Raw genomic sequence first — 22,445 nt, 5'->3', positions numbered from 1 at the left:
AAATACGGTTGAAGTAATATAGCTACAGGTTCATCTGCCTCACGTCAAGTCCATTCTTGTGGGAAGCTGCTATAAACCAAGTGCTAACAGTCAGTATCTGGATAACGTGTGAAATGCTTGCTAACGATTGTGATATCAACAGAGAGGTATATTTTCTGGGTGATTTAAATATTGACTGGCTTTCATCGAGCTGCACACTCAAGAAAAATCTGCAAACTGTAACCAATCAACCTACCAGCGTAGTTACAAACAGCACAGGAACAAAATCTTAAGCATGTATTGATCACATCTTGACTAATGTTGCTGAAATTTGCTTGAAAGCAGTATCCAGATCAATTGGATGTAGTGATCACAATATAGTAGCCATATCTAAGAAAAACGTAGTTCTAAAGGCTGGGCCTAATATAGTGTATAAGAGGTCATACAATAAGTTTTGTAGTGATTACCATGTTGTTGATGTAAATAATATTTGTTGGTCTGTGGTGTGTAATGAGGAGCAACTAGATGCTGCACTTGACACATTTATGAAATTGCTTATTACAGTTACAAAAATTGTATGGTTGAGAGCAATGAGGCAAAAGGAATGGCAACTAAGTCTGGCTACAGAACCGATTGGCAAACGTACTCCAAATTGAAAAATAATGTGACTAGACTGAATTAAAAGAAGAATAATATATAATAATATATGCCATTTAGCAGACGCTTTTATCCAAAGCGACTTACAGTCATGTGTGCATACATTCTACGTATGGGTGGTCCCGGGAATCGAACCCACTACCCTGGCGTTACAAGCGCCATGCTCTACCAACTGAGCTACAGAAGGACCATGAAGAAACTATACAATGAAAAAAAGATCAATTACATTAATAATGATAGTAAAAAGCTTTAAATAAAATGTTGGGCAAAAAGGCAAACTCAGCTCCACTATTCATTGAATCAGATGACTCATTCATCACAAAACACACTGATATTGCCAATTACATTTTAATTGACATGCCAGCAACAAACGCTGACACTACACATCCAAGTATAACTGATCAAATTATGAAAGACAAGGGGACTGTGAAGGAACAGAAACATTGGCACAGACACATGCATACAAAAAAACGATAACATACGCACTATACACACACACATGGATTTTGTGTTGTAGATATGTGGTTGTAAAGTAGGGGCCTGAGGGCACACACTTAATATGTTGTGAAATCTGTTGTAAATGTATAGTAATAAAATAAAAAATAAGGAATAACTGCCTTAATTTAGCTGGACCCCAGGAAGAGACAGCTGCTGCTAATGGGGATCCATAATAAATACAAGCATTGTACATTTGAATTCCGTAAAATTAGTGTAGAAGAGGTGAAAATATTATTGTTGTCTATTAACAATGACCAGCCACCGGGATCTGACAACTTGGATGGAAAATTACTCAGGATAATAGCGGACGATATTGCCACTATTTGCCATATCTTCAAATCTAAGCCTACTAGGAGGTGTGTGACCTCAGGCCTGGAAGAAAGCAAAAAGTAATTCCGCTACCCAAGAATAGTAAAGCCCCCTTTACTGGCACAAAAAGTCACCCACTCAGCCTGTTTCCAACCCTTAGTAAACTTTTGGAATTAATTGTGTTTGACCAGATACAATGCTATTTTACAGTAAACAAATTTACAACAGACTTTCAGCACGCTCATAGGGATGGACAATCAACATTAGAGGTCAACCGATTAATCAGAACGGCCGATTAGTTAGAGCCGATGACCGATTGTTATGAAACCTTGACATCTGCATTTTTGGACACCGATCATGTTAGATTACATTGCACTCCACGAGGAGACTGTGTGGCAGGCTGACTACCTGTTATGCGAGTGCAGCAAGGAGCCAAGGTAAGGTGCTAGCTAGCATTAAACGGATCTTATAAAAAATAATTAATCTTAACACAATCACGAGTTAACTACACATGGTTGATGATATTACTAGTTTGTCTAGCTTGTCCTGCGTTGTATATAATCGATGCAGTGCCTGTTAACTTATCATTGCATCATAGCCTACTTCGCCAAACGGGTGATTGAACAAGCGCATTCGCGAAAAAAGCACTGTCGTTGCACCAATGTGTACCTAACCATAAACATCAATGCCTTTCTTAAAATCAATACACAAGTATATATTTTTAAACCTGAATATTTAGTTAATATTGCCTGCTATATTGTGTCACTTCTCTTGCGTTCTGTGCAACCGAGTCAGGGTATATGCAGCAGTTTGGGCTGCCTGGCTCGTTGCGATCTGTGAAGACTATTTCTTCCTAACAAAGACAGCCAACTTCACCAAACGGGGATGATATAAAGGTGTCAAAAATAACATTTTAAAAAAAAAAATATTTATTTATATTTCTAAATTGGCCAAATCGGTGTCCAAAAATACAGATTTCCAATTGTTATGAAAACTTGAAATCGGCCCTAATTAATCGGCCATTCTGATTAACCTCTTCAACCTATGGGGGCGCTATGTCATTATTGGATAAAAAGACGTGCCCGTTTTAAGCGCAATATTTTGTCACGAAAAGATGCTCGACTATGCATGGAATTGACAGCCTTGGAAAGACAAAACTCTGACGTTTCCAAAACTGCAAAGATATTATCTGTGAGTGCCCCAGAACTAATGCTACAGGCGAAACCAAGATGAAGTTTCATACAGGAAATGCCCCAGATTCTGAAGGCGCTGTGTTCCAATGTCTCCTTATATGGCTGTCAATGCGCCAGGAATGAGCCTGCCCTTTGTGTCGTTTCTCCAAGGTGTCTGCAGCATTGTGACATGTTTGTAGGCATATCATTGGAAGATTGACCATAAGAGACTACATTTACCTGGTGTCCCGCCCGGTGTCCTGTGTCGAAATTATTGCGTAATCTGTGGGTCCATGCGCGTTCCATTTCTTCAGAAGAGAAAGTCAACTGCCACGAAGGATTTTATCGTCGATGGATATGTGAAAAACACCTTGAGGATTGATTCTAAACATCGTTTGCCTTGTTTCTGTCGATATTATGGAGTTAATTTGGAAAAAAGTTCACGTTTTAATGACTTAATTTTAGTTTTTTTTCCCCCAAACGTGATGAAGAATGATGAAGAAAACGGACCGATTTGTCAACACAAATAATATTTTTTGTAAAAACGGAACATTGCTATCTAACTGAGTCTCCTCATTGAAAACATCTGAAGTTCTTCAAAGGTAAATTATTTTATTTGAATCCTTTTCTGTTTTTTTGTGAAAATGTTGCATGCTGAAAGCCAGGCATAAATCCTATGCTAGGCTATCAATACTGTTACACAAATGCTTGTTTAGCTATGGTTCAAAAGCATATTTTAAGAATCTGAGATGACAGTGTTGTTAACAAAAGGCTAAGCTTGAGAGCAAATAGATAATTTCATTTCATTTGCGATTTTCATGAATAGTTAACGTTGTGTTATGCTAATGAGCTTGCGGATAGATTTACACAATCCTGGATACAGTTTTTTTTCGTAGCTAAACGTGACGCAGAAAACGGACCGATTTGTCAACACAAATAATATTTTTTGTAAAAATGGAACATTTGCTATCTAACTGAGAGTCTCATAATTGTAAACATCTGAAGTTCTTCAAAGGTAAATGATTTTATTTGAATCCTTTTCGGTTTTTTGTGAAAATGTTACCTGCTGAATGCTAACGCTAAATGCTATGCTAAATGCTACGCTAGCAATCAATACGGTTACACAAATGCTTGTTTAGCTATGGTTCAAAAGCATATTTTAAAAATCTGAGATGACAGTGTTGTTAACAAAAGGCTAAGGTTGAGAGCAAATAGATTAATTTCATCTCATTTGCGATTTTCATGAATAGTTAACGTTGCGTTATGGTAATGAGCTTGGGGCTGTAGTCACGATACCGGATCCGGGATGGCTCGACGCAAGAAGTTAATCGGTCGACCTCTAATAGAGAGATAGTCCTATAAGATCTATAATAACCTCAACCTAAAACTTCTTACCTGGGAATATTGAAGTCTCATGTTAAAAGGAACCACCAGCTTTTATATGTTCTCATGTTCTGAGCAAGGAACTTAAACGTTAGCTTTTTTACATGGTACATATTGCACTTTTACTTTCTTCTCCAACACTTTGTTTTTGCATTATTTAAACCAAATTGAACATGTTTCATTATTTATTTGAGGCTAAATTAATTTGATTGATGTATTATATTAAGTTCAAATAAAAGTGTTCATTCGGTATTGTTGTAATTGTTGTAATTGTTGTAATTGTCATTACAAATGATACATTCAAAAAAATCATAAGCTTTTTTTGGTCCTCCAATAATCGGTATTGGCATTGAAAATCATAATCAGTCGACCTCTAATCAACATGCACGGCACTTACACAAATGACTGATGAATGGCTGAGAGAAATTGATGATAAACAAGATTGTGTGAGCTGTTTTGTTAGACTTCAGTATGCCTTTTGACATTATTGATCATAGTCTGCTGCCAGAAATATGTATTTGTTATGGCTTTACACCCCCTGCTATATTGTGAATAAAGAGCTGCCCATCTAACAGAACACAGAGAGTGTTCTTTAATGGAATACTCTCCAACATAATCCAGGTAGAATCAGGAATTCCCCAGGGCAGCAGTCTAGGTCCCTTACTTCTTTCAATCTTTACTAATGACATGCTTTGAGTAAAGCCAGTGTGTCTATGTATGCAGATGACTCACAATGTCAGCTACTACAGCAAGTGAAATCACTGCAACACTTAACAAAGAGCTGCAGTTAGTTTCAGAATGGGTGGCAAGGAATAAGTTAGTCCTAAATATTTCTAAACTAAAAGCATTGTATTTGGGACAAATAATTCACTAAACCCTAATTAAACCTTGTAATAAACTATGTGGAGATTGAGCAAGTTGAGGTGACAAAACTGCTTGGAGTAACCCCGGATTGTAAACTGTCATGGTCAAAACATACTGATACAACAGTAGCTAAGTTGGGGAGAAGTCTGTCCATAATAAAGTATAACTCTGCCTTTTTAACAACACTATCAACAAGGCAGGTCCAACAGGCCCTAGTTTTGTCGCACCAGGACTACTGTTCAGTCTTCAGGTCAGGATTTAATTAGGGTTTAAGAGGGACCTTGGAAAATTACAATTGGCTCAGAACAGGGCAGCATGGCTAGCCCTTGAATGTACACGGAGAGCTAACATTAATAATATGCATGTAAATCTCTCCTGGCTCAAAGTGGAGGAGCGATAAACTTCATCACTAGTTGTCTTTGTAAGAAGCCTTGACATGTTGAACTCACTGAGGTGTCGGTTTAAACTACTAGCACACGGCTTGGACACCCATGCATACCCCACAAGACATCCTCTTCACAATCCCCAAGTCAAGAACAGACTATGGGAGGTGCACTTTACTACATGGAACTCTATTCCACATCATGTAACGGATGCAAGCAGTAAAATCTGATTTAAATAACATAAAAATATGAAACAGCGGGGAATGTGAAGAGACACACACGCGCGCGCTTACACATACACGTGATAAGATTCTACACACACACGTACACATGGATTCTGTATTGTAAATGTGTGGTAGTAGAGTAGTGACCCGAGGGAACGGTGTTATAAAATGTAATTACATGTAATTGTTAATTGTATATAACTGCCTTAATGTTGTTGGACCCCAGGAAGAGTTGCCTTGGCAACACATAATTGGGATCCTCAATAAATGCAAATACCTTGGCCTGCCTGCCTGCAGAGTCTTCTGTGGGGCCAAACCCCCTGCTTCCAAACCCCCAGAGGAGACAAGCCATGACCATGGAGGCGCTGAAGTCGTTTCACCTTTCACCTCCTTCATTCTTTTCATCTTTCTCTCAGTCTGTTTCCATGTCCAGGACATGATAGTTAAGAGGAGAGAGAAGTACCCTTGATACAGCCCTTCACACAGCCTATTATTGATTAATGGAAAGATAATTTTTCAATCTGAGAATAAATGTTTCTCTCCCGCTCTCTGAAAATGTTGCTCTCTGAAATGACAGCAACACGACTCCATCTTCTCTCATTTCAATCGTACCTCAAACAGGACACCACAAACTAACGAAATATATATGTTTTTTTAACTAAATAAATGGTTCTAAATAAGCCGGTGTTCTGCAGGAATCAACCGCGCCACCTTGAAATGCCACCAAGTCAAACAGAAGTTAGTCTTCTGGACTGAGGTGAGGGGAAAGAAAAACCACACTGAAGCCCAACTGAAGTCTTGCGGTTTCCAGACACGCCTGGCAACCGCTCTACCCCACCCCGAGCCAGAGGGAGGAGGAGAAAAGAGGGAAAGAGAGGGGGAAAAGTGAGGAAAAACAGCCAGAGTCAGAGCCAAGAGCAACAGCATCCTACAACCCTTTCTCCATCAGCATGTTCGACTTCATGCTGCATATTCAGTCAGTTAGAGAGAACCACATCCTCCTCCATGTGAAGCCAGCCATACTGGAGCAGCCCCCCCCTCCCACCCAATGGTGGATGAAAAATGGGCAATGGTCATGTCTTTGTGTTTAAATGGCTATCAAATACACTGGAATAAAAGGTTACTAGACTCTGCATGCAAATTCCCCAATGTAATGTATAGGAATATGAGTGTGTCTGGAGAAAGACTTCTCCACTGTCATGTGGAGATGAGACTAGGTGAGCACTGAGCAGAGATTTCTCCCACGCACCGTTGCACCCTGGGAAAACCACTACGCCTCTCATAGGGGCTGGAGGAGAAGGAGGGTGATGGCATCGCTTTATCTCATCACTGTAAAATTAAAATAAACAACTGTGGAGGAAAACAGAGCAGTTGCCAAATGGAAGAAGGCCTTAACAGACACCGTGAATAACACATAGCTGACAGCTCAACAAAACACAGAGGCAGAGCCCTCATTCTGTCTCTGAGGGCTGCAGGTAGGAAAGTGATGACATTACAGAGGAGTTGAGAGCTTGTTCCCACACCAGGCAGAGACCCTTGTTAAGGACACAATACACTGCAGCAACATCCACCTTCAAGGGCTTCCCAACCATTAGCGTGAAGCTAATCTAAACTGACCACCACTGTAATATGCTAACAATGAATTAGCATGTACCTAAAGAGCATAGTGTGTGCCCCCAGTAAGATAAACTGCATTGGGCTCTGTGTAAGGAAGATAACCATATGTTACCATTGAGTGAAGTCACGTAGGCAGAGTATTCGTGTGAGCTCATCGCACTTTAACTTTAAACTAGACAAGGCCGACCCAGGGTGCATGCTGGACATTCACTAGCATGTCTGTGTGAGCTAGCCTGTTTGGATGTTGTTTGTATGCCAACTATGTGGTAGGCTTAAGCCAGCCTGCACAGTCAGGACAGTCAGTGTACTTGTATGTGTCATGCGGTACTCACCATAGGGATGCCAGTGGAGAAGATGGTGGGTTTGACCACCTGTTTCTGCTTCTCAATTTGGGTCTCCAGCTGGGCAGTCCGGTCCTTGTGTTGGTGCCAGCAGGATGGTGGTGACATGAGAGCGTTCCTGAAGGGGAACATCCAAATACAGGTATGAGGTGAGTGATCCTATTTTCGTGTGTGTATGTGTGTTCGTGCGCGCAACAACCACTGAATCCTGATAAAGCAAAAAACGGATTTACACTAAGTAAAAGATGGGAGGTGCTTCGAAGACTGGTACATGTAAATGAGATGTGCAACTTGGGAACCTCAAAGAGTTCAAAATATCAAATCAGGCGCTCCTCCCTATAACTGCACAACAAACCAAGGCGGTTCAAGGCTAGTCATCAGATTATTGATGCAAGCAATGTTAAAACCCTGGTGGTATGACCTTTTTTCAAGTACACTGCGATGTCTTCACCTCCATTAAGCGAAGGTTGAACATTGCAATTTCTCCGGTGGAGTGTTGCCAAGCTTAGAGGTCTGAAAACACAAGCCCAGGCATGCCATCCATGGAGGGAGCAGGATGTTATCGCGGGGTGGACGGGAGGTGGGCACAGAGCTGGGAGTGTTTTCATCACCAGGCAGAAAGGAAGGTGTGGAGCCGAATAATGACCAGCTGGAGGTGATCTGCTGATAGCCCCTTATCAGGATACATTGCAAACACTACATCTGTCTATCTGATCATTGATACACACAAAAGTATGTGGACACCACTTCAAATTAGTGGAATTGGCTATTTCAGCCACATCCATTGCTGACAGGTGTATAAAATTGAGCACACAGACATGCAAGCTCCATAGACAAAGAAAATACAGTAGAATGGCCTTACTGAAGAGCTCAGTGACTTAAGGTGGCACCGTCATAGGATGCCATCTTTCCAACAAGTTAGTTGCTCTGCTAGAGCTGCCCTGGTCAACTGTAAGTGCTGGTATTGTGAAGTGGAAAAGTCTAGGAGCAACAACAGCTCAGCTGCGAAGTGGTAGGCCACACAAGCTCACAGAATGGGACCCCCTAGTGCTGAAGCGTGTGGCGCGCAAAAATAGTCTGTCCTCGGTTGTAACACTCACTACCGAGTTCCAAACTACCTCTGGAAGCAACGTCAGAACAATAACAATTCGTCGGAAGCTTCATGAAATGGATTTTCATGGCGAGCAGCTGCACACAAGCCTAAAATCACCATGCCCAATGCCAAGCGTCTGCTGAAGTGGTGTAAAGCTCGCCGCCATTGGACTCTGGAGCAGTGGAAACGTATTCCCTGGAGTGATGAACCACGCTTCACCATCTGGCAGTCCAACGAACAAACCTGGGTTTGGCGGATGCCAGGAGAACGCTACCTCGCCGAATGCATAGTGCCAAATGTAAGGTTTGGTGGTGGAGGAGGAATAATGGTCTGGGGTTGTTTTTCATGGTTCAGGATTAGGCTCCTTTGTTCCAGTGAAGGGAAATCTTAACCCTACAACATACAATGACATTGTAGACGATTCTGTGCTTCCAACTTTATGGCAACAGTTGGGGAAGGCCCTTTACTGTTTCAGCATGACAATGCCCCTGTTCACAAAGCAAGGTCCATACAGAAACAGTTCGTTAAGATCGGTGTGGAGGAACTTGACTGGCCTGCACAAAGCCCTGACCTCAACCCTATAGAACATCAGTGGGATGACTCGCAAACTGCTAGCCAGGCCTAACTCCCCAAAATCAGTGCCCATCCTCACTAATGCTCGTATGGCTGAATGGAAGCATGTCCCTGCAGCAATGTTCCAATATCTTGTGTATTGCCTTCCCAGAATAGTGGAGGCTGTTATTGTAGCAAAGGGGGGGGTCAACTCCATTATAATACCCATGATTTTGAAATTAGATGTTTGACGAGCAGGTGTCCACATACTTTGGGTTAAGTAGTGTATATCTTACTGTGTGTGTGTGTGTGTGTGTGTGTGTGTGTGTGTGTGTGTGTGTGTGTGTGTGTGTGTGTGTGTGTGTGTGTGTGTGTGTGTGTGTGTGTGTGTGTGTGTGTGTGTGTGTGTGTGTGTGTGTGTGGCCTCAGAGATTTCTACTGTAAATGCCAAAGCACAGGAGCGTGTCCCCGGGTTCTTACTGCTCATCTCCCAACAAACGACAGAGGCCCAGTGTTTAAACAAACAAACAAACAGCTCAACCTGCTATCTGTGATCGCTCTATACCAGGCTGCCCTACAGGGACAATCACTTCTAAAGCCCGTAGCTAAACACAAAGGAGCCAGGATACTTGCCAGGAGGCACAGAACACTAACAATGCTGAGGGGACAGCAAAGCTTCAGCAGCTCCACAGCAGAAGAGTAGTAATAAGCTCTTAATGAGCCTAGTTACCAGTCATTCGCTCATCTTATATATCCTGCTTGTTCATCCTGTACGTGTGTCACCTGATTGTAAGTCATAGAACAATTTGTTCCCGTTGGCCTATGTGGCAATGTGTGTTTATTAGTGTGACTGTATGTGGTGTGTGTCTGTGTACATGTCTAGGTGTCTCACCAGATTATCTAGTAGAGCCTGCTTGCTCTTCCTCCTGCCCTGTAGCTGTCTCTGTTCCTCCTGCAGAGCCTCCAGCCTGCGATGCTCGTTCCCCTGCTACTCCACCAACAGCAGCTCCTCCTGCTCTCGCATCTGTTGGAGAGAGAGAGAGGGAATAATCAATATCCTAGTAGTCAGTATTGCAGGAGGAAACAGAGGGTGGGAGAGGGAGCGAGATCATGTAGTACAACAGAATAATGCATAAGTGATGAGTTTCATCAGGCAAGGCAGAGCGAGTCAGTGTGGGATTACAGGTACCCAACCAGCTTGGCCTTGTTCTTCTGGATGATGTCTCTATTCTCTCTCTAGTACGCCTCCATGATGTGTTTGGTGCCCTCCACCTCAAGGTTGTTGGTCAGGTTATAGACTGGAGCAGAGTGCAGAGCAGCCCTCCAAGACACTAGCACAGACCTCACTTCAAATGATCTAGGGCAGATACTGGAAATCGGAGTCGGCACAACCTAAAGTATGATGTTGCAAAGCACCAGACTATCGATAATGAATTGTTTTCAAATGTATAAATAAGGTTTAATGTTTCAATTCAAGGGCTTGCCAGTGTACACTACCAGTCAAAAGTTTTAGAACACCTACTCATTCAAGGGTTTTTCTTTATTTTTACTATTTTCTACATTGTAGAATAATATTGAAGACATCAAAACTATGAAATAACACATATGGAATCATGTAGTAACCAAAAGAAGTGTTTAACAAATCAAAATATATTTTATATTTGAAATTCTTCAAATAGCCACCCTTTGCCTTGTTGACAGATTTGCACAATCTTGGCATTCTCTCAACCAGCTTCACCTGGAATGCTTTTCCAACAGTCTTGAAGGAGTTCCCACATATGCTGAGCACTTGTTGGCTGTTTTTCCTTCCCTCTGCAGTCCGACTCATCCCAAAACATCTTAGTTTGGTTGAGGTCAGGGGATTGTGGAGGCAATGTCATCTGATGCAGCACTCTCATCACTCTCCTTCTTGATAAAATAGCCCTTACACAGCCTGGAGGTGTGCTGGGTCATTGTCCTGTTGAAAAACAAATGATGGTCCCACTAAGCCCAAACCAGATGAGAGGGTGTATCGCTGCAGAATGCTGTGGTAGCCATGCTGGTTAAATATGCCTAGAATTCCAAATACATCACTGACAGAGTCACCAGAAAAGCACCCCCACACCATCACACCTCCTCCATGCCTCATGGTGGGAACCACACATGTGGAGATCATCCCTTCACCTACTCTGCGTCTCACAAAGACACGGCGGTTGAAACCCAAAATCTCAAATTTGGACTCATCGACCAAAGTACAGATTTCCACCAGTCTAATGTCCATTGCTCATGTTTTTTTTTTGACCAAGCAAGTCTGTTCTTATTGGTGTCCTTTCGAAGTGGTTTCTTTCAATTTGACCATGAAGGCCTGATTCACACAGTGTCCTCTGAACAGTTGATGTTGAGATGTGTCTGTTACTTGAACTCTGTGAAGCATTTATTTGGGCTGGCCCTCACTACATATTCGTCGCCAGACCCACTGGCTCCAGGTCATCTACAAGTCCATGCTAGGTAAAGCTCCGCCTTATCTCAGTTCACTGGTCACGATGGCAACACCCATCCGTAGCACGCGCTCCAGCAGGTGTATCTCACTGATCATCCCTAAAGCCAACACATCATTTGGCCGCCTTTCGTTCCAGTACTCTGCTGCCCGTGACTGGAACGAATTGCAAAAATCGCTGAAGTTGGAGACTTTTATCTCCCTCACCAACTTCAAACATCAGCTATCCGAGCAGCTAACCGATCGCTGCAGCTGTACATAGTCTATAGGAAAATAGCCCACCCATTTTCACCTACCTCATTCCCATACTGTTTTTATACTGTTTTTATTTATTTATTTTTCTGCTCTTTTGCACACCAATATCTCTACCTGTACATGACCATCTGATCACTTATCACTCCAGTGTTAATCTGCAAAATTGTATTATTCGCCTACCTCCTCATGCCTTTTGCACACATTGCATATAGACTGCCCATTTTTTTCTACTGTGTTATTGACTTGTTAATTGTTTATTCCATGTGTAACTCTGTGTTGTCTGTTCACACTGCTATGCTTTATCTTGGCCAGGTCGCAGTTGCAAATGAGAACTTGTTCTCAACTAGCCTACCTGGTTAAATAAAGGTGAAATAAAAAAAATAAAAAAAATTCTGAGGCTGCTAACCCTAATGACCGTATCCTCTGCAGCAGAGGTAACTCTTGGTCTTCCATTCCTGTGGCAGTCCTCATGAGAGCCAGTTTCATCATAGTGCTTGATTGCTTTTGCGACTGCACTTGAAGAAACTTCAAAAGTTCTTGAAATGTTCCGTATTGACTGGCCTTCATGTCTTAAAGTATTAATGGACTGTCGTTTCTCTTTGCTTATTTGAGCTGTTCTTGCCATAAAATGGACTTGGTCTTTTACCAAATAGGGCTATCTTCTGTATAACAACCCTACCTTGTCACAACACAACTGATTGGCTCAAACGCATTAAGGAAAGAAATTCAACAAATTAACTTTTAAGAAGGCACACCTGTTAATTAAAATGCATTCCAGGTGACTACCTAATGAAACTGGTTGAGAGAATGCCAAGAATGTGCAAAGCAGTCATCAAGACAAAGTGTGGCTATTTGAAGAATTTAAAATATATTTTGATTTGTTTAACACTTTTTTGGTAACTACATGATTCCATCTGTTTTATTTCATAGTTTTGATGCCTTCACTATTATTCTACAATGTAGAAAATGGTTAAAAAAAATAAAGACCCTTGAATCAGTAGGTGTTTTAAAACTTTTGACCAGTAGTGTTTCTCTAAAAGTAATAAACCATGTTTCTGACAATGTAAGCATAGGAAACCATAGGCTAACCCATAGTCACAGTGCAAACACCATCTGACAGAGATCTCTGAGAATTGGCAGAGAGAGACTGGTGGGTCTCTGACCCTGGCTGGCACTAACACCTGTAAAACTTCAACATCCAGAGCAAAGGCCAGAGACCAATGCACTAAGACCCCCCTCTATCTCTCCATCTCCCGAGTCCACAGCCTGCTCTCACCGATCTCCTCCACTTGCTCCAAATAGTCATTGTATTCTCTCAGGCTGGAGAAGTCAAAGTCTCTCGTTCTAACTGTGAAGGAGAAGAGGAATATATATATATATATATATATACCCTAAGTATCAGGCCTAATACTTGTTTGCTCACATTACATTGAAATAGCAGGGCTAAAGAAACAAAGATGAGGGATGGACAGAACGGGAGGGGCTGAGGCAGATGTATGGCAGGGAAAGAGCCTTCCCATTTGAGCAACCCCTGAGGGGCCATTGTCTACAAAACAAACAGCATAATGACAAAGACAAAGGAAGCTTAAGGAGAGGGCTGAACACAAACACACACAGAGACACACCCTTCTCCCCCGTGCCCCTCAATCACATCTTGAGCACCTTCTTGCAGATCTCCACCTCCTTGTCGATGGCTGGGTCTTTGAAGAGCTGCACGTGGAAGTTACTCTTCCTCAGGGGCGTGCCACACTGCACACAGTTCCCCCGAGCCACTCACAAACAGCATGTCGACACAGCTCGCACATCTGAGGAAACAGACACACAAATGTGTCAAACACATACAGTTGAAGTCGGAAGCTTACATAAACTGAGTTTCAATGTATTTGGCTAAAGTGTTTCACAATTCCTGAAATTTAATCCTAGTAAAAATTGCCTGTTTTAGGTCAGTTAAGATCACCACTTTATTTTAAGAATGTGAGATGTCAGAATAACAGTAGAGAATGATTTATTTCAGCTTTTATTTCTTTCACCACATTCCCAGTGGGTCAGAAGTTTACATACACTCAATTCTATTTGGTAGCCTTAACTTTAAATTGTTTAACTTGGGTCAAACATTTAGTGTAGCCTTCCACAAGCTTCCCACAATAATTTGGGTGAATTTTGGCCCATTCCTCCTGACAGAGCTGGTGTAATCGAGTCAGGTTTGTAGGCCTCCTTGCTCGCACACGCCTTTTTCGTTCTGCCCACAAATTTTCTATGGGATTGAGGTCAGGGCCTTGTGATGGCCACTCCAATACCTTGACTTTGTTGTCCTTAAAGCCATTTTGTACAACTTTGGATGCATGTCCATTTGGAAGACCCATTTGCGACCAAACTTTATCTTCCTGACTGAAGTCTGGAGATGTTGCTTCAATATATCCACATAATTTTCCTACCTCATGATGCCATGGTGTTCTTCGGCATGGAAGCCTCCCCCTTTTTCCTCCAAACATAACGATGGTCATTATTGCCAAACAGTTCTATTTTTGTTTCATCAGTACAGAGGACATTTCTCCAAAAAGTATGATCTTTGTCCCCATGAGTAGTTGCAAACCGGAGTCTGGCTTTTTTATGGCGGTTTTGGTGCAGTGGCTTCTTCCTTGCTGAGCGGCCTTTCAGATTATGTTGATATAGTACTCGTTTTACTGTGGATATAGATACTTTTGTACCCGTTTCCTCCAGCATCTTCACAAGATCCTTTGCTGTTGTTCTGGGATTGATTTGCACATTTCGCACCAAAGTACGTTCATCTCTAGAAGACTGAATGAGTCTCTTTCCTGAGCGGTATGGCAGCTGCATGGTCCCATGGTGTTTATACCTGCGTACTATTGTTTGTACAGATGAATGTGGTACCTTTATGTGTTTAGAAATTGCTCCCAAGGATGAACCAGACTTGTGGAGGTCTACACATTTTTTCTGAGGTCTTGGCTGATTTCTTTTGATTTTCCCATGATATCAAGCAAAGAGGCACTGAGTTTGAAGTGAGGCCTTGAAACACATCCACAGGTACACCTCCAATTGACTCAAATGATGTCAATTAGCCTATCAGAAGCTTCTAAAGCCATGTCATCATTTTCTGGATTTGATCAAGCTGTTTAAAGGCACAGTCAACTTAGTGAATGTAAACCTCTGACCCACTGGAATTGTAATACAGTGAATTATAAGTGAAATAATCTGTCTGTAAACAATTGTTGGAAAAATGACTTGTGTCATGCACAAAATAGATGTCCTAACCGACTTGCCAAAACTAGTTTGTTAACAAGAAATTTGTGGAGTGGTTGAAAAACGAGTTTTAATGACTCCAACCTAAGTGTATGCAAACTTCCGACTTCAACTGTATATACAAAGCTCTACAGAAGAAGCCTTATTCCTTGGAGCAGGCAGGTCTAAATCTATTACCTACATGCATGTCTAATGCACTTTTCCTTAGCAATGGCCTGGTGGTATTCCTCCATTTTATATAATATGTATGCGTGTTATCAGCCCCACAACAGGTGATAATGGCCATCTTATATTACCTTAATGTAATAGTTCAGACGGTAGGAATCATGAATGAAATGTTGCAGACAGACAGGAAATGAATCTGACACCCATGCCAAAGATTGTTTGTCTGCACTGGAAATGTATTTTTTCTATTGGAATTTCATAGTTACTCAAACAGTCAGCTTGCCACACTGCACACAATACAAAAAACCAGTTCAGCAATGCACCCACAGCTTCTCATCACTAAACTATTTCAAATTCCACTGATGCTGAAGTTCCCTGAAAAGGCTCGGGCTTCTTTCAACATTGTCAGGATCGTAATAATTTGTTATGACCTTGAAAGTGCTCTAACAACTGGTCTTAATAGTAATAAGATCCCCAAAAAAGACAAAACAGTTATGGTAGTTTAGAGATAAATATTTCATTATAAACGACATCGATTAACAACAGGACTACATTAGACATATCATGTCTCAGTGTTCCTGTATTAGTCTGGTTTAATAGGTCTTACTGCATAGAGGGGTTCCCTTCCCTCATTGGCCAACACAGAACTGTTCTAGGAAATTGTTGCATGACACACAAATTCCATCATCAAATGTCAATGTCCACCAATACGAAAACATTCCAATGCAGAGGGTCCTTCCACAAGCGGGGTGGCAAGTAGCCTAGTGGTTAGAGCGTTGAACGAGTAACCTAAAAGTTTTAAGATCGAATCCCCGAGCTGACAAGGTAAAAATCTGTCGTTCTGCTCCTGAACAAGGCAGTTAACCCAATGTTCCTAGGCCGTCATTGAAAATAAGAATTAGTTTTTAACTGAAGTGCCTAGTTAAATAAAGGTTTAACAAATAATAATAATACATTTTAAAAATGTAAAAAGCCATCAAAACAACACGGCCATAGCTACCACCAGAGCCACTTTCGGGCCGAGCAACATTTACTCATCAATCACACCTTTAAGCAGGTAGGAGTTTACCCATCAATCACACTCAAGTGAGGAGTGGACCCTAAAGACAATGGAGAAGGTCTTAAATCTTCCCTAAGTAGGCGGCAGGAGGGGTGGGTGGCAGGCGGGGGCTGGATAAACGTTTACACAGTCCACTCCTTTAATTAAGTCTCTGTGGAGCTTTATTCCACTGGAATTCACCTTCCGTGGGCTTCCTGCTCTTAGCTGGCCACCTTCAGAAGCAAGCACCAACATCTGGTTTCCAAATGGCCACATCTGGAGTGACTACAACCGTTTTAACCTCAAAACATAGCCAAAATGTTGTTGTTTTTTTCAATGTGATGAAATTTGAGGGGGAAAATCATCTTGGGCCTACAATTTTTTATATTTATTATTGTATGTTTCCAAAGTCTCATTTCTTTCAAACCCTCTTCAGAACTTGAGTGCTTTAGGCCTAGACGCAGTAAATCTTTTTCACCTCATCAGCAGGACTCTAAATGAAAAAGCAGTTATGGGAGAAATAGCAGCACTACTGGGCTTTACCTGTTTACATATCAGATATGCGGAAAACAAAGCAAACCTGCCAAAAGATCATGAACACCAACATACCCTCTAGTAGGGATGCACGATATAATAAAAATAATTAAAAATTAATAAATACATTTTTTTATCTGTGAACATATTGGAATCGGCCAATGTCTACTCCCAATGTGCAAAACCGATTTTAAAGCTGACGTGCATCCCTATATAACGAAAGTACATGACGTAATGACGCCACGTAAAATTTGGCGCTACACGCATTCCTAAAGTAGAACACAATGTCTGCTGTGTGGATCGAGCAGTCAACAAATCATGCAGTCATTTGAAAGAGTAACAGAATTTCAGCGAGACAACCCCCTCTGTCGTGGGTGATGTTGGCTTTTGCCGACTGGTCGAGCACCGGTTAACACTACCAAATGCGTTATTTTTCAGATGTTGCCCTACCCGGAGTTACACAGTAATAGCGTCACAGCTACCTGGCATGATGACTACTTGCTGTCCCCAGTCCACCTGGCTGTGCTGCTGATCCAGTTTCAACTGTTCTGCCTGCGGCTATGGAACCCTGACCTGTTCACCGGACGCGCTACCTGTCCCAGACTGGCTGTTTTCAACAGTTGAAAACAGCCAGTCTGGGACAGGTAGCGCGTCCGGTGAACAGGTCAGGACAGCAGAAGCGGTAGAGATACTCTTAATGATCGGCTATGAAAAGCCAACTGACATTTACTCCTGAGGTGCTGACTTGTTGCACCCTCGACAACTACTGTGTTTATTATTATTTGACTATGCTGGTCATTTATGAACATTTGAATATCTTGGCCATGTCCTGTTATAATCTCCACAGCCAGAAGAGGACTGTCCACTCCTCATAGCCTGGTTCCTCTCTAGGTTTCTTCCTAGGTTTTGGCCTTTCTAGAGAGTTTTTCCTAGCCACCGTGCTTCTACACCTGCATTGCTTGCTGTTTGGGGTTTTAGGCTGGGTTTCTGTACAGCACTGAGATATCAGCTGATGTAAGAAGGGCTATATAAATACATTTAATTTGATTTGTTTCACGTCATACATACTATGCCGTTTGGGTCTTTGCATGTCAAAAAAGATAAGAGTAGCACTGTAGCACAAAGCTGTACAAAAAAAAGTCAGCAAACACCGGCCTTAAACGATGAGTTTACAATACTGCGTTGGTAGCATAATTTGTTCAACCTCAACTTCTGGGGTAGCTAGCTTTAGCTTGGTACCTAGTTAGCACCAATACAATCAGCTTGAAAACAATCAAATCAAATCTTATTTGTCACATACACATGGTTAGCAGATGTTAATGCGAGTGTAGCGAAATGCTTGTGCTTCTAGTTCCGACAATGCAGTAATAACCAACAAGTAATCTAACTAACAATTCCAAAACTACTGTCTTATACACAGTGTAAGGGGATAAAGAATATGTACATAAGGATATATGAATGAGTGATGGTACAGAGCAGCATAGGCAAGATACAGTAGATGGTATCGAGTACAGTATATACATATGAGATGAGTATGTAAACAAAGTGGCATAGTTAAAGTGGCTAGTGATACATGTATTAAATAAGGATGCAGTCGATGATATAGAGTACAGTATATACGTATGCATATGAGATGAATAATGTAGGGTAAGTAACATTATATAAGGTAGCATTGTTTAAAGTGGCTAGTGATATATTTACATCATTTCCCATCAATTCACATTATTAAAGTGGCTGGAGTTGAGTCAGTGTCAGTGTCAGTGTGTTGGCAGCAGCCACTCAATGACCTGTAAAAACTGCTGTTATTTTCATTATTCTAAGCAATGATTTAGGAATCCTTGCGAGTAAGTATTAGCTAGGTTGCCACTTGTTGTTCGCCTATTGATACTGAATTTCAGTTCAGGAAAATAAATAGCTAGCCAGCTACTTAACCCTGTTGGCTAAAGCTAACGTTATAAGCAGCCTGGTAGCTTCATCTGGCTAGTGTTGCTCGACCGGGTCGTGTTGTGATGCTAGCCACAATAAAGATTAGGCACAATAGTGGAATTTGCAGTTTGCCTTCAAAATAAAAATACGTCATTGACAGTGATGCAAATTAATACAAATAGTAGAATTATGTCATACTTTTATTTTGAAGGCTAAATGCAAAGTCCACTATTGTGGCTAATCCTTATTGTGGCTAGCTTCACATAGATGGGTCCGACCACCATTAATCAAGTAAGAACGATCTTATAAATTAGGGTTATTTTAGATGACACCTAGCTATATAGTTAGCTAAGTAACTATAGCTACTGAAACAGATGTGGTTTTGCTATGTTTTGGGTAAGAACATTGTTTGCATCCATGAGCTAGCTTTTTTTGTAGGTGCGCGAGACAACTTCACCAGCATCATAGCATACGCATCGATGAATAGTTGTGACATGAAATATGAGTGATCGTGTAATCAATGTGTAATAACTACGTAAAAGATTTATGAACGCATTAAATGATGTGACATGCAGTAATATTCAGGTCCTGATTGGTCAAATGGTGTTATTTGACATGTCAAGTAGGGTTAAATAATGTATTTTTTGACACTCAAAGACCCAAACAGCGTTCCATAGAAATCTTGGTTGAGAATGAAACACCGAAACAGCACAGCAAGTAAGTGAAAGAAATAGGTTTTGATTATGTTTTACTGGTAATGGGGACATACGTAAATACCAACAAAATAACTTTTTGGTCAGTGTGGTGTGTAACCTTTATTTAACTAGGCAAGTCAGTTAAGAACAAATTATTATTTAGAAAGACGGCCTACACCAGCCAAACCCGGACGACGCTGGGCCAATTGTGCGCCACCCTATGAGCAGATGTGATACAGCCTGGAATCGAACCAGGGACTGTAGTGACACCTCTTGCACTGAGATGCAGTGCCTTAGACCGCTGCGTCCATGTGTGTGTTTTAACTGTACTAGAATGCTTAAAAAGGCTGCAATTTTTTATATCTGTTATACGTATCGGTATAATTTTGTTTGGCAAGGAAAATATTGGATATCGGTATCAGCCAAAAATGTCATATCGGTTCATCACTACCCTCTAGTATAGAAAAGATCTCACAAAACATGAGCAAATTGGCCTAGTGTTCAACAATTGCTGGATTTATCACACAAAAAACATAAATAAAACAAAAATTATCCTGTACGTGGTTGGTCCCCAGGACCATGAGAGGGCCCCCTGTTCGAGTGCAGCCCAGTAGGGGCAGATGTTCACTGTGGCCCCAGGCTACAGGAGAGGTATAGGCCTGGCCATATGGAGGTAAAAGGGGGGTTTGCTGCTTGTTTCCACAGACCCACAAAGAGCCCATTCATCAGGTAGGTCCAGGAGTTGGGCGTAGCTTGCCCCCTGTCCAATAAATGGACCACATAACGGACCCTTCCACAGGGGAAATCCTCTGTAATTGTAGAGCAAAGAGGTGAAACTAAGAGAAGATTGGAGGGAGGAGACTTTCAAAGTGAACTTGCCATCTTCAGGCTAGCTCCTCTCAGACAAGCCATTTGAATAGGCCCCTCTGATTGTCAAATACATTTTTATTGCCACATGCCTCGTAAACTAACAGTGAAATGCTGACTTACGAGCCATTCCCAACAATGCAGAGAGAAAAAAATTAAAATAATAGAATACACAATGCGCAACATTAACAGTGGATGCAGGATTTTTATTTGCCTCATTTAGATATGTTTCTGCTTATAATTTCAGACATTTTTTTAGGCTATTTGTTAGTCAACTTGTCTACAATTAGATACAAGCAGCTTATCTTCTGTCATTATATGTTGACCTAGAAGACTATATAAACCCTTGCTCACCAGAACAATGCCATAAATCGGTAGAATGAATGCTTCAATATATTTGATATCGGTCAAGTTCTCCGTCATCTCTGCTTCTTTTGCAGATCAAAGATATTTAGGGACTGAGGAGAAAATGCAATAAGTCAACAAAAATCGGGAACGATTTCCTGTGCTAGTTGTAAAGGAAATGTACAGCTGTGAAAACGACCCAACCTTTTTCTGATAAGATTTCAGTTCGGCTTGGATCTATATTTTATGTGGTTGAAATACTATCAGCTTTTATGATGCTGATAAAGATAGCCGTCATATTCTCTGATGTTCCCGAGTCAAAACGTACATTTGGTGTATAATTTTACTGCAAGAAATGCTTAATTCTGCAGGAGATAATATAAAAGACTATGTGAGAGGTTATAAACCTTTAGTCAGTGTCCAGATTTCAGTTTCCATTCAACCGATCTGAACAGCAGGCTACAGTTCCCTTGACGTGCCATAGGCCTATCGTGTGACTGTTGAATTTGTATAGCTTCTCACAATCACACATAACTAATGTTTAGGAAAGATTTGTTATGTTTTCTGGCACTCCCTCTCTCTTTATTTTCATCTCTCCACTTCGCAACTTTTCTCTTATTGAATTCAACTCTGACATTGTCCTGTTTGCCTCAGTGGATCGATGTTAACGTTTTCTGCCCGTTTCCAAAAGCATTTGGCAATTGTGCGTGTAGGCTATTTTGCACGTGTAGAGTTAGGCCCTGAAACTTAAACTTATGCTCTAATGTCAGATAGCCTAAAATAATGAAAGAAAAACCTCAATGATATGCACAGTGTACAAAACGTTAGAAACGCCTTCCTAATATTGAGTTGCACCCCCTTTTGCCCTCAGAACAGCCTCAATTCGTTGGGGCATGGACTCTAGGTGTCAAAAGTGTTCCATAGTGATGCTGGCCCATGTTGACTACAATGATTCCCACAGTTATGTCAAGTTGTCTGGATGTCCTTATGGTGGTGGAACATTCTTGATACACATGGGAAACAGATTTTTTTTTTTTATGCAGCATTGCATTTCACTCAGCGTAAATTGCACAAAAATGATACATTATGGATTTATGAATGCATTGTTTTATCTTTATTCAACCCGACTGCAACCCACCTGTCCTTCATCCACACAATATTTTGCGGTTATAAGCACGGGGACTGCGGGTTATGAGTCTACCCATACATCACTAATACACGGTGTGACAGAATAGGTCAAGAGCCCATAAAATGCCTGCCATCTACTGCAGCATCATCTTTCAAATTGTGCCTTTCTCCTGCTGCTGGGCATAAGGGCTTGAGGCTATACGGTAATATGTCCAGCATCATCCACACGATTTCTCTAGCATACGCTATCTTTCCCTCTGTCTCTTCCCCTCTCCCAGAACTGTTCTCACTGTAGCAGAGTGGTGAGCGAGCCCTGCACCTCTAGTCCTCCCCCTCACCTGTCCTGCTCAGAGCTCATATCTCTCCCATCTGCAGCTGTCAGCAGGTCAGAAAGGAGGTAAACAGGGGCCTGGCACAGCAAAGACAACCCCCTCCCCCTCCGCAACCCCAACAGCCAGTGACATTGCCTCCCTCCCTCCTCCTCCTCCTATACACTATTGAAGGTAGGAACAATGCAGCCACATAGGGGCTGGTTCACCTGTTTCTCACATAAAGCCCTCCATGCTCTGGACTCCATGCTCTGGACTCCATGCTCTGGACTCCATGCTCTGGACTCCATGCTCTGGACTCCATGCTCTGGACTCCATGCTCTGGACTCCATGCTCTGGACTCCATGCTCTGG

General features: G+C 41.6%; 1 pseudogene; it reads right to left on the bottom strand.

Annotated features, from left to right (window-relative positions):
• LOC124001391 overlaps nucleotides 1-10,096 on the bottom strand; it is a 62,022-nt pseudogene extending 51,926 nt beyond the window's left edge.
• Between the last annotated feature and the right edge of the window lie 12,349 nt (nucleotides 10,097-22,445).

The sequence above is a fragment of the Oncorhynchus gorbuscha genome, linkage group LG17 (genome assembly GCF_021184085.1).
Source record: "Oncorhynchus gorbuscha isolate QuinsamMale2020 ecotype Even-year linkage group LG17, OgorEven_v1.0, whole genome shotgun sequence".
In the NCBI taxonomy this organism is placed as follows: Eukaryota; Metazoa; Chordata; class Actinopteri; order Salmoniformes; family Salmonidae; genus Oncorhynchus; species Oncorhynchus gorbuscha.
This window is presented reverse-complemented; position numbering and strand designations above follow the sequence as displayed.